Here is a 12,906-nt window from a genome sequence, read left to right as displayed (position 1 = left end):
ATTCACTGCATGAAATGGGTTCCTTTAAGTGAAAAGATGAAAGTTCTCGACTTAAGAAAAATCATATCTGAGGTTCCTATGATCTACTATAGTAAGAACAAACCTTGTATTCCTGAAATTGTGAAGAAATAAGAAGGAATTCATGCTAGTTTTCCCTTGCACCTCAAACTCCAAAAGTTATGGCCACAGTACATAAGTGCTTAATTAAGATGGGAAAGCATTAGATGGCTTCAGGGTAGAACACGTGAACAGAAAACAAGTTCCAATGGACAACAACAACAGTGCTGCACCAGAAAGCATTGAGCCTACACGGAGACTTTAGCGGGGGACCGACCCCCTGTAATGAGTAACACTGAGCCATTTACTGAAAGAAAGGAAAAATTACACAGAAATAAGTCTGGACTGAAAATATAAAAATTACTGGAGAGAGAGAGAGAGAAAGAGAGAGAGAGAGAGAGAGCGCAAATTCACAAAATTTTTATTACAGTATAGCATGATTGGTCTATTTTATTATTTGTTATTACTGTTGTTAATATCTTACTGTGCCTAATTTATAAATTTACCATAGGTATAAATGTATAGGAAAAAACATCGTATGTATAGGGTTAGGTACTATCTGCAGGTTTCAGGCATCCACTGGGGGTGTGTGTTGTATGTCTCCTCCTTGAATATGGGGTGACTAGACTGCTGTACCTATGTGACCTTAGACTTTACTAAATTGTTTCCTTATTTTTAAGTGGTAATATTAACTATCTTATAGGGTTGTGATGGGGATTAAATGAAATACTTGTACTTAAAAGAGTGATTGACACATACTAAATGCTATAAGTATGTATTAATAGCTCCTTTTACTTTACCTCTGTTGAGGTGTGGTTTTATGACCACACTGAGGCTGAAATGGAATGCCTTCAATACGAGCCCATTTCACCTTTATGAATGTTAGAACAAGTGATGCTACTAAACAGCAATGCCAGAAACGTGTAGATTTCCATCTTTGTTAGAACTGTTTTGGAAAACATTCTATTTATAATCAGAATTATTATTTCTTACTGACCACAAACAATGTGATCCAATAAACTAATTTTTAGGGTGAAATAGATTTCTTGATATTAGAGGCTTTTCATATTAAGTTACTTTTAAAAATGAAATAAATCATATTCAAATACTTTGATAATCCATGTAGTATGTTGCTTATGATGGCATTCTTCCCCACTGCATAAAGATCTTGACTAGCAGAGTCAAGATTTACTTGACCAGAAGTAAGAAAGGGAAATAATTACATTTGGAGGTTATTAAAAACTAATTAAAGACTAACCATTTCTCATATCTGCATATTAGATAGATAAATAACTATGAAGAGAAAATGTAATTCTATTTTGCTTTTTTTTTTTTTTACAGTGATTAATCCAAAGTGAGTCTCGATGTTTTCATGGGTGTGTTTTCTCTGTTTACAACTGCGGTTTACATCATCCCGACTTCCTTGCTCATCATTTTCCTGCTTCCATTGTGACTGTATATTTATGTTTGAGTTGTCTTTATAAAAAGTTATTGCTGGAAGCAATTTATTACTAAGCTTCATTCGCGTTATTACAAGAGGCTGTAGTACATTTTACAATATTCATTCGTTGTATAATATTCCATTCTGCCTTTACCACAGTTTATCCACTCCCCTCTTAAAGGTTATTTGGGTTGTTTCAAATATTTCCTGGGGACAGTGCTGCAAGGATCATTTCTGTACATAACCCCAAGAGTGCATCTTGGGGTATACATTGAAGAGTGAAATTGTTGGGTTATTGTATGAAACTACAAGTTTACATATAAATAATACTGCTTTGCAAAGAACAAATTAACCTCTATATGTATATAGAGAATAGGAACAATAAAAGTTAAGATTAAACACCTGTAAATATTTAAATATATAAAGTTAAAAAAATATAAAAGTGTACAATTAAGGGTACAAGCAATAGAATTCCAAAAGCCCTGGAGATGAATGGGCTGCTGGCCTCTGTCTGAAATGAAATTTCAAACCCTTGCATGCGAAGACACCTCGTCAAATAAAATAAATTCTCAAATAGTTATGAATTTATGACAACAGCATCCTTAAAAATGTAGCATTTTCATCACTTACTTCCAATTTTTGAAATGCAATAAATAATCTTCCCAAGGAAATAAAATGGACAAATAATGGGAATGGAAACAGATATATTCAGAGACTCTCAAGCTTATTAAAATAATATTAAATCCTTTATGGCATGAATGGAAGAATCACTAAACATATTCTCAAAAAAACAAAAGTAATTGAGGAAAACATGTCTTATCTTCATCTCATTCTATGCCCCCAAACTTCCATTTCCTCTGATGGAAGATGGATTCACTGATTCACTCACTGGGCGAGAATCTTGAGTGTCCTCTACTTCAGTGGTTTTACATACCACATTCAAACCTTCAATAGTCACAATGGACCTCCTGAATCTTTCTTTAAACATACTGACAGTGCAGTAAAGGCCTTTCTTTATTAGCATATTTCTTCTCACTTCTTTTCATACTGATTAATTATGTGCTAACATACTGAGAATCTGCAGTTTGCACTGCCTTCCAGAAATATGTGGTAAATAGCACCATTACAGCAAGACTTCCTACACCAGAGAATCACCACGGCTCGACTCCTTTGGAGAAGCCTGTAGGAAAATGTAGGAGAATGCCCAGCAAAGCACTGAGTCTGGGAGTCTGGGTGCAAATGTGCCTAATAAGCAGATGCCTTTTCATGTTTGTGAGAAACACAGTTCATAACAATTACTTTATTATTACTTTCATTATCTTTTGATTTGCTGATACCTAAATATAATAAATACTACCTATTCACTCATGTTCTTGCATTTATATTGGTAATTACAATGGCTCCCTCGAGTTTTCATATTATAAAAAAGAATTAGCAGTGCTTCTATGAATTAATACACATTAATTCATGATATATACTTATTGCACACTATCTATAATATTTCCAGGTGTTTTCTATGTGTCTGACAACGCTGAAGATACGGCACTGAACAAAAGAAACATCATGCTTTTATGAAACATATTCAAATTAAGGGGAGAGACAATCAAACGATCAGTAACATAAGTGCTATGAAGAAATATAAAGCAGGGTAAGGGGAAATAAAGCCGCGTTATGCAGGGGTGGGGAATGTTATTTCATGAAACACAGTCAGGGGTCAGGGAAGGCCTCTCTAATATGGGGACCACTAAGCAGAGAGCTGAAGGGAAGAGGGAAGTGCATTCTAAGCAATGAAAAGGGGGCCCTGAGGGGGCCTTGGGGCTGGGGCCACATGGTATAGGTGGGGGAGTGGTAGGAAATAAAGTCAGGAGACAGTGTGGGGAGGACTAGGGCTGACAACACAGTCTTATTTTAAGCTATGGCCTCCCCCCCACTCCCTACTGCCACCCTAAGTGAGGGTTTTGAGCTGTGGGGGGATGTTACTTTAGGGGCCACTCCGGCTGCTGTGCTGAATCTAGGCTCTAAGGGGCAAAGTCGAAAGCAGGGAGACTAGGTAGGGGACTACTGTGACAGTCCCGAAAAGTAAAAGCCAGCTGGCCCTGGACCAGGTCGATAGCAGTGAGATGGTAAGACATGTGCAGATTCTGGATAAAGTTTAAATGTGTCTTGTTTGTTCTACATATGTAAGTTGTTTTATCTATGTAAAATACATGTATGAAACAATCATTCAAGAGGTCTTTATTGAGTGGTTTATTCTATGCTAGGCAAAATTCTAGGCATTTGTGATGCAGCAGCAAGCAAACAAACCAACCTCTACCTTCATCGAGCTTAGAGTCTAGTGGGTGAGATGTTAAACAATAAATATAGTAACAGGGCTAGGGGAGCTGGGAGTACCAGCCTGGTGAGGGATGGTGACTGAAATTATAAATAAGATTTTCAGGAAGGCCTCACTGAGAATGTGTCTGATGTTTATAGGCAGTTTACGTTAAAAAATAAAAATCCACAAACTGGCAAATGTGAGCTCAGAGTTGGAGGCTCAGTTTTAAATGTCTCTTAAAGCCCCTCAATAAATTCCTTGCATATAAAAAGAGGTTAAGAAATAGTTTTAGCCCTGGCCAGTGTTGGTAAGTGGTTAGAGCATCGGCCCATGTACCCAAGAGTTGTGGTTTCGATTCTTGGTCAAGGGCAGGTACCTGAGTTACAGGTTTGCTCGGTAGGGGCATGTGTGAGAGGCAACCAATCCATGTGTCTCTCACACAGCAATGTTTCTCTTTCTTTCTGCCTATCCCTCCCTACCACTCTCTCTAAAAAATCAATGGAAAAAAATATCCTCCAGTGAGGATTGAAAAAAAAGATAGCTTTAATAGACTGATACACACTTATGACACACCTTTAAGACACAGTAAGACAAACTAGCATAGGAATTAAGAGACTCCTATATCTTGAATATATCTGAAAGAAATGTGAAATAATTTAATCTATTTAAAGAACTAGCTGGTTCAAAGTGTTAAGTTGGAGTTGGATTAAAGAAAGTTATTTAAATGATAAAAAAAAAAGGGTTATTTGATGGTAGGAGAGTAGGGATACTCAGCAATGAAATTCCACAGAAGGGCCTCAGAAATGGAAGTACATGTATCCCTGAAGCTGTTTAAAATATTTTAACTACTTGAAACCTGAAGTTATTTCTATGAATTGGAATCAAAATTAGAATGTGTTAATTCATGGGTCTGGAAAGTTTAAGAAAACTTTGCAGATGGAATAATGGTTAATAACTGAAATAGTCATCATTTTCCTTAACATCAACCTTTTCCTAGGACAAGAACAAACTTTCTCTTTTAGGGAAAAGTGCCACTTCAAATTATTCAAGTTTTCTTGAAAGTTTTCATTCATTCTTGGCTAAATTTGACCCATTTCTCAAGCAAAGACACAAACACTCAACTAGCAGCATCTACACAGTACACAGAGAAAATTAGTCAGCACTTAAAGAAGGCTGTACCATAAAAACTTTTGTTCCAGAGTAAGCAGCAACCAGTGAACCAGGTGACAAGTATGTGCTCTCGTTGAAAAAGATGATAAGCGTAACCAGTAATGCTGGACCCAGATCACATGAGGGGTGACACCTAACTCTAACCTGGACATTTATCCCAGTGCTTGTCACGAGCTTTGACTTTTCACTGGCCATGAAGTTATACTGTACTTACAATTTTAGCCTCAAGGAGAAAACAAACAAACTGAATGCTAATCTCTACCACAATATATCTCAAAGTCATGAGAAGGTCAGCCATTAAAACAAGCAAAATACTTAGCCTCATGGCGCCAGATTTATTGAAGTAGCTTTTTATTTCCTCATTAAGCTTCACAAAAGGATTTATGAAAACTTGCTAATTGATTAGACAGAACAATGAGCTGTTGCTGACTTTGGAGATAAAGAGAGGGCATAAGCTCAAGGATGTGGACAGCTCCTAGAAACGGAGGAGACGCCAGCAAGGACACAGGGACCTCAGTCCTACAACCACGTGGCACTGAAGACTGCTAACGACCTGAGTGAGTCTGGTCGGGTAAGAACTCAGGCCAACATACACCTTGACTTTAGTCTTGTGAGAGCTGAATAGAGAAACTAGCTGAGCCTTCACACCCCACTATGAGATAATAAACGTATGTTTGCTGTTTTAAGTCACTAAGTTCGTGGTAAAGCGGCAACAGGAATCTAATCCCACGTAGAGACAACTAGACTGAAACAGATGAAAACTTGTCCATGTCCACACAACCACCACAGAGCTCAACTGCAGTTCAAGTCCGGGCAGTCCAACCTCTGAGCACAGGAGTTGATCAACGTACTCTACCAGAATGAGCTGTTTCATACGTGTCAATATTTTAAAAATGTTTTCTGAATCGACAAGCAAAATTGATGAATAGTAGTGGGTAGGAACCCTCATACATTATAGCTTCTTAGGTCCTGGGATATGTGTGTGTGGGGAACAACATTTTAATAAGAGCCTACAAGAATGTCGGGCACAAAATGTTTTCTAAAAATAGTGAGAATAAAAAACGTGAATTACATTCTTTCTAAATATGCACTCGCAGAAGAATGGGAAAAGCAATCACAAACCGCCTCTGCATTTCATTCTCCAGAAGTGGAATCACTTCTTTCGAGTGACGAGAAGCTTCATAATCACGTCTTATAACTAATGGAATTTGTACTTTTCCATGTAAAGCGAGAGGCTATGTTTTTATAGCTCTCTCGTAACCCTTGCCCATGACAAAGTTCTTTCTCAGAGGCCCCACACAAATTTCTCAAAGGGCGAGATGATAAAGTGACCAATAAAAATTAATTAGTCTATTCTTAGACACTATTAATGAAACTACCGATCTTACCATTCTGATTAGATTCTGTAAGATGCAGAAGTGTGTGTATTGCTAAATTAGCCAGGATCCACACTTAACTCCTGCTCCCAGAATGAACCTGCATGCTGACCCACACAATTAGTATTTGCTCCAAGTAACATGTAGGCAAAGGCCTGCAGGCCGAACAGAGAATTAGTGAGGCTTTACATTTCAGTCCTATAACAAAAACTAACTCCTGATGATACGTAAATAGTAGGTCAGCTAATCTGTTCTGAGGGCATTTACTGAGAGCTGCATGCTTGTCAGGGGAAACAGGTGGCACAGATAAAAATATAAGAAACATATAAAATAGTCTATCTAAATTTCCAAACTGAAAGATCAAATATAGGTTAGTAGCTGTTAGACAAGCATTTAACAGGTGAAGAACGTGTTTATATGGGATGCTAGTACACAGGAGAACAGGAAAAACCACCACAGCACACAGAAAGGGGAGCCTCAGAATATATAACATGCTAATCTTGAGCAATAAGGCACTATCCCAGCTAAATAAAACTTAGCTTCTTGGCTTTCCCTATGAATCTAGTGCTATATTAAGTGTGTGTGTGGTGGGTGGGGGGGAGTGACACACTACTTACTAAGTAGTTAATAGGGAAAATATCACCACTTATCCTTCCCTCGAGATTCAGCTGACACTGCTCAAGCTGTAAGTGGATTGAGTTGGTGCCCTTTGAGTTAAACCATGAAGCCCAGAGTTATTTAAGTCTATTTTGAAGGTCTCTTCTTTCTCCCTTAAGTCTTCAAATTTATTTATGGACTCAATGCAAAAATTGAATATGTCCATAGGTTCAGAAAAGTAGGTGTTTACAATGCAGCTGAATGGAATTAGGACAGATTTATGCGTGACCAACAAGCTAATCATTTGACATACTTTCAATTTGATATTCTTTAAGCAAATTTTCAATATTTCTTTTAAGTGAATTGACCTTCTATAAATACAAGTTGGATACCTTTTTTTTAAAAAAAAATATGGAATACTTCACAAATTTGCATGTCATCCTTGCACAGGGTTCATGTTAATCTTCTCTGTATCTTTCCAATTTTAGTATATGTGCTGCCGAAGGGAGCACAAGTTGCATATTTTTTAAAAAATAATTCATTTGTTGGCTGTACTCTCTTTCAGCTCAATCCAAATAAGATATTCCTCACATAAAAGCATGAGTGAAAAATGCAGAATTTACTGAGGATTTCACCTAGTTCATAACAATTAATTCCAAAAATCTAACAGACCTTATCTCTTGGCCTTGAAGGGGCTTAGTCTCCTCTCCCTTCCTCCTCTGCAGGCCCATAATCTTCCTGCTACTACAAAATTCTATTGCCTAAAATAAAATATACAGATAACAACAGGTGTTGGCGGGATGTAGAGAAATTAAAACTCTCATTCATTACTGATGGGAATGTATAATAGTTCAATTACGTGGGAAAATTGTTCCTTAAATGTTAAACATAAAGTTACCATTTGACCCAGCAAATCCACTCCTAGGCAGTTACTCAAGAGAAATGAAAGCACATACCCACATAAGAACTTGTAGATAAGTGTTCATAACAGCACAGCTAGTCAAAAGGTTATGCCCATATAAGACCATGTAAATATGTGCTCATAACAGCATTATTCATAATAGCCAAAAGGTGAAAAAGGCCCAAAGTCTATCAATGAATGAATGGATAACAAAAGTGTGGTACAGTCATGCAAGGGGATATTAACCAGCCATAAAAAGGAAGGAAGTGCTGATCTATGTCCCAACAAGAATGGACCTTGTAACTTATACTAAGTGAAAGAAGCCAGTCACAAGAAAACCACATGGTGTGTGATTCATTTATAGGAAATGTCCATAATAGGCAATCTATATAGACAGACTGCCTAGGGCTGGGGGAAGTGGAGGGGCAGCGGGGAGGTTGAGGAAGGAATGGGGAGTGTCTGCTAATACACTTCCAGTTTGAAATGATAAAAATGTTCTAAAACCAGATGTGGTGATAATTGCACTCTGTGAATACACTAAGAATCACTAAACCATATACTTTATGGGTCAATTTTATGATGTATAAATTATATCTCAATAAACCTCTTAAAAGAAATTCTGTTGGCTTTAAAATCAAGTATAGGGAAAAAAAAGTCAGAGAAGTTACAGCTAAAGATAAGTTTATCTACTTTTCTCCTAATGACTCACTAAAATGACAATAAAATAATTGTAAAGGTATAATCTGTCAAGAATAAAGAGAACTGAATAGAGGACAGTAGATGAAAGACTTCAACAAATTTATATGCACACACGCACACATACTTCAAGAGCAGCTCTAATGCAGAATTTTGCTTAGCCAAGGCTTCTCATTCAGAATTTGCATAATCCCACTCATTACTTATAACTATCTCATAGCATCAGAGGAAAAAAAAAAGATTTATATATGTGCTCTGTACAGAAAAGGTCATCTAGTTATCAGGATATACAATCTTAGAGATCACAGGGTATCATAAACACAAGTAAGGTTTTTCCTGTCACGTGGAACTGAAGGGAGCAGAACCAACTGGAATGTCATCACAATGTATGGAGTCACATGTGGACACCTGGGCTTCCTGGCACCACATCTGCAACTCATTCCAGTGCAGGTTTCACAATCTAAATGACTGCACCGTGGGCAGATATGCCAGTGGCAACCTTTTAATTCTTTTCTACATTTAGATTTTTATCCAGAAGTAAAGAATCGTTTATATACTTGTTATTGCTTATAAAATGCCTAAAAGGCACAAACTGAAAATGAAAGGGCTTAAACTTGGAGTTTAATATGATTGTTTTTCATAGACACAGAAATTTGTGAAGGTTGAATAATTTCAAAAGAAAAGGAACTTCTCAGTAAGAAGGAATTAACTTAGGGGAGGAAAAATGTCATGTACTTCCCATGGAGCTCATCCTATCCAAAGAGTGATGACGTAACTAGTATTATAACTAGCCAACATCTGCAAGGTAAAAAACACTCAGCTGATTGCAAGCAATGCAAGTGTCACCATGATATGCAGTATGGATAAAAGACAAGCTTGACTCAAACTTTCTGAGTGAATTCCTCAGATAATGAAAAAAGCAGAACTCAAGACTCAAGCACAAGTCAGCTTATTAAATTAGATTTCTTTACAATTAGACACAGTACTCATTAAAATGGCCCTACTATCAGGGTGCTTTTCTTCAGAAAAACAGTTGCTGTTTAAATTATCAAACGCTCATAAACTAAAACTCACAGCACTTTATTCTCACATATTGTTTGCACAGCTATTATAAAATTCTGTTCCATTTAAAATCAAGTATGGGGGAGGGGGAGGCAAAGGAGAATGTCCATTTAAAGGAGTGATCACATGTTCTTCCCAAGATTCCATTATAATGACAATAAAATAATGTTCAAAAAGCATAAGCACCCAAGGGCAACAAAAACAGCAGAGAAGACGGAAGTAGATGAGATTTCAAAGACGTTTAGAAGTGAATGCAAGTGACTGGAGAGACTGTTCCAAAGCCTGCCAGTCTCTAGGGAGCTTACCGCCACACATGCATTTGGGCAATTGTATTATCAGGTAGGAGTGCTGAGGCTTAGTCTCTGGGTATCACTGGATTCCTGGATACCTGAGGCAGCTAAGGGCAATAGTGAAGTACCAGTTGAAAAAGTGAGAATCAGTGAAAATCTGCTAAGAAATAAGGGGCCTATATCACATTAGGGCTGGTGCTGGGATCAAGAGATTATATAAATAAAATACTCGCTAGGTTTTAAACTATATAAATAAAACATCTGCTAGACATTAAACTAAACAGTGGTAATCTACTGTCACTGCAAGTAATAAATTCTCAAAGAGAATCAATGTTAAAACATAAACGAAAAACATAAAAAATTATCTATACAAATTAAGAAAACACACTCCAGTAAAATTTTTCCCATGGATTTTAGAATCATTCTTTACTTTTAGCTGTGCTAGCCATTAAAGATTTCCAAGACAAAACATCAATTCTGTAATAATAATTTCTATCCCAGAGACCACCTAAGTAGCATCCACTGTAGGCTCTTTACTAATTAATTTTCACTTGTACACTTACCAAATTGTGATACATTTTTCTTTTTATAAACTGTGATACATATTTTGTAATATTTTTATTGATTTCAAAGAGGAAGGGAGAGATAGAAACATAATGGATGAGATGAAAGAGAGCCATTGATCAGCTGCCTCCTGCATGGCCCATACTGGGGATTGAGCTTGCAACCCGGAACTGACCGGGAACTGGGACCTGCTGGTTCATAGGTCGATGCTCAACCACTGAGCCATGCCAGTCAGGTGTGTCATACGTTTTTAAAAGCCCAGTGTTATGCACTGAAATCTGTCCGTACAAAATTCACAGGTCAAAGCCCTACTCACCCCCAATGAGACTGTATTTGGAGATAGGGCCTATAAGAAGACAATTAAGGTTACCTGAGGCCATAGAAGTAGTGCTCTAAGAAGGGAGAGACTTTAGGAGAACATGCACACATGTGTCCCTAACCCTGCCTTGGTGAAGGTTAACTGTATTTGTAGGAGTAGCTGTAATGGGTGTAGAAGCCACACATACATAAATCATCTAAGCGAAATCTTGGCACAGAATAGGCACTTAAAGCACGATGAAAGAGATATAAAATTAGCTTACTGTCATCTCTTTACAGCTATAATATTCAAAATGCTAAGTATGAAGACTGTTGAGTTTATGTGGATGACTACGAAATTCACATCTTCAGCCTTAATCCCCCATCTCCTAAGCACTGACATTCATTTTACTCATCATGGCCCCATAATAACTTTCCCTCTTCATTTCCATTATTTGTATTAACTGACCAATTGTCTAGATGGCACATCAGAATCTCTCTTTTTTCTTAAATAAAAACAGCTGGACCTAACCGGTTTGGCTCAGTGGACAGAGCATAGGCCTGCAGACTCAAGGGTCCCAGGTTCGATTCCAGTCAAGGGCATGTACCTTGGTTGCGGGCACATCCCCAGTAGGGGGCGTGCAGAAGGCAGCTGATTGATGTTTCTCTCTCATTGATGTTTCTAACTATCTCTTTCCCTTCCTCTCTAAAAAATCAATTAAAAAAACCAACACACAAAAACATCTGGATCGCTGAGATAAATATTTATACTTAAAATTGTTTTTCCTGAAATAAAAAATAATAAAAGAAAAATTAGATTACAGAAAAAAAAAAAAAAAGACCCCACAAAGAGCATACATCTGATCCTACCAAGCTAATAGCATGAGTCTTTGGGCTGAGTCCCAAATTCACCTGAAGGGAGAGAGGGAGCATTAGTCAGACACAGAAGGTTCCTAGAAAGTGGAAGACTGCTTCTTCCTTTCAGGACAAAAGATCAGGTCTGACAGGCTGACGCACTTTAAAAGTAAAGGCCCCACCCTAGGTACAGATAGAAAAGATTTGAATTCCTGAAGAATAATAGCTGCTTTGGGGCTTGGCAAAGCATAGTCTGCATCCGCTCTCCTTGGTGCTAATTCAACCTTGTCTCAGAACTTCCTAATTTATTAATTTCCACTCATGACAGTCTGACAAACCCCCTTTGCCAGGGTGGTCCTTCCATATCCAATTATGGGATAGAAATATTTGCACTTATATTACAGATTTTTCAGTAGGGAACATTCACATAAAGGGATTTCTAGTTAATCCTAAATTAAATTAATCCTATCCTAAAGTCTTTTTATTATTTGCAACTCATATCTATTCCCCAAGCACACCTGAGGCTATAAAAAGAGAAAACATATATTACTGGCCCACCAAGATAAGAATAAAGGATCCAAGGCATGGAATATAGCCAAACTGAGATAATTACTTTAAAAACCTCAATTAAGGAAGGCGAGACCTTGCAATCAGAGATAAGTTTCACATGAAAACAGAAAAAGATAATCTCTTAACTAGGAATTGTCCACATCAGGACTGTGACAGGAGCAAAACGTTCTTACAGAAATCAACTTTCAGATAGTTTTCGATAAATACCTGGTGTGCAGATATTCTAAAAACATAATCATCTCAGATTCAGAAACCAGACAGCTCCTGTTAGAAAGTGACGATGTAAATGTGCTCTTCCACAGAAGGCCCGTTGTCTACAAAACCAAAGGCTGCCCCACAGCAGGGATGCTCGGGCAGCGTCCAGACTCTCGTCAGCTCAAAGGTCTGAAAAATACTTTGTGGAGGCTCCAGAATTCTATCCTCCTTAGCATGGAAAATAGGATCTTGATCTAAGAATTTTAAGCTATTCAATTTGGAGACAGCTTGCCCTTTATACAGGATATAATCTGAAGGTCCATAACATTAAAAAAAAAAATCTGGCATTGCGTTGTGACAGAGTATCTGGAAAACTAACCTGTTATTATGAGGACAAATATGAAAGCAGGGTAGTCTTTATTAAGGAAATTATAGCAAAAATATTTCATTAGCTATCAATGTGTAGCAGAAGAGGGGAGATGAGAATACTGTAACTTCTTTCAGTGAGTCTGTAACGAGCA

At 37.5% G+C, this 12,906-nt stretch overlaps 1 protein-coding gene and 1 non-coding gene across 7 annotated transcripts in view; both read right to left on the bottom strand.

The window, feature by feature from the left end:
- The window catches only part of FAM13A (family with sequence similarity 13 member A), a 273,179-nt gene that overhangs the window by 211,578 nt on the left and 48,695 nt on the right, over window positions 1-12,906 (bottom strand). The gene's annotated exons all lie outside the window — the stretch shown is intronic.
- LOC138999880 (U6 spliceosomal RNA) lies at window positions 7,361-7,467 on the bottom strand. The gene has a single exon (XR_011469469.1). It is a non-coding gene; the product is annotated as a U6 spliceosomal RNA (small nuclear RNA).

This window comes from Myotis yumanensis, unplaced genomic scaffold (genome assembly GCF_028538775.1).
Source record: "Myotis yumanensis isolate MYYU_CA2020_CCGP unplaced genomic scaffold, mMyoYum1.0.hap1 SCAF_1, whole genome shotgun sequence".
In the NCBI taxonomy this organism is placed as follows: domain Eukaryota; kingdom Metazoa; phylum Chordata; class Mammalia; order Chiroptera; family Vespertilionidae; genus Myotis; species Myotis yumanensis.
Note: the sequence above shows the minus strand (reverse complement) of the source record. Positions and strands in the feature narration are given on the sequence as shown.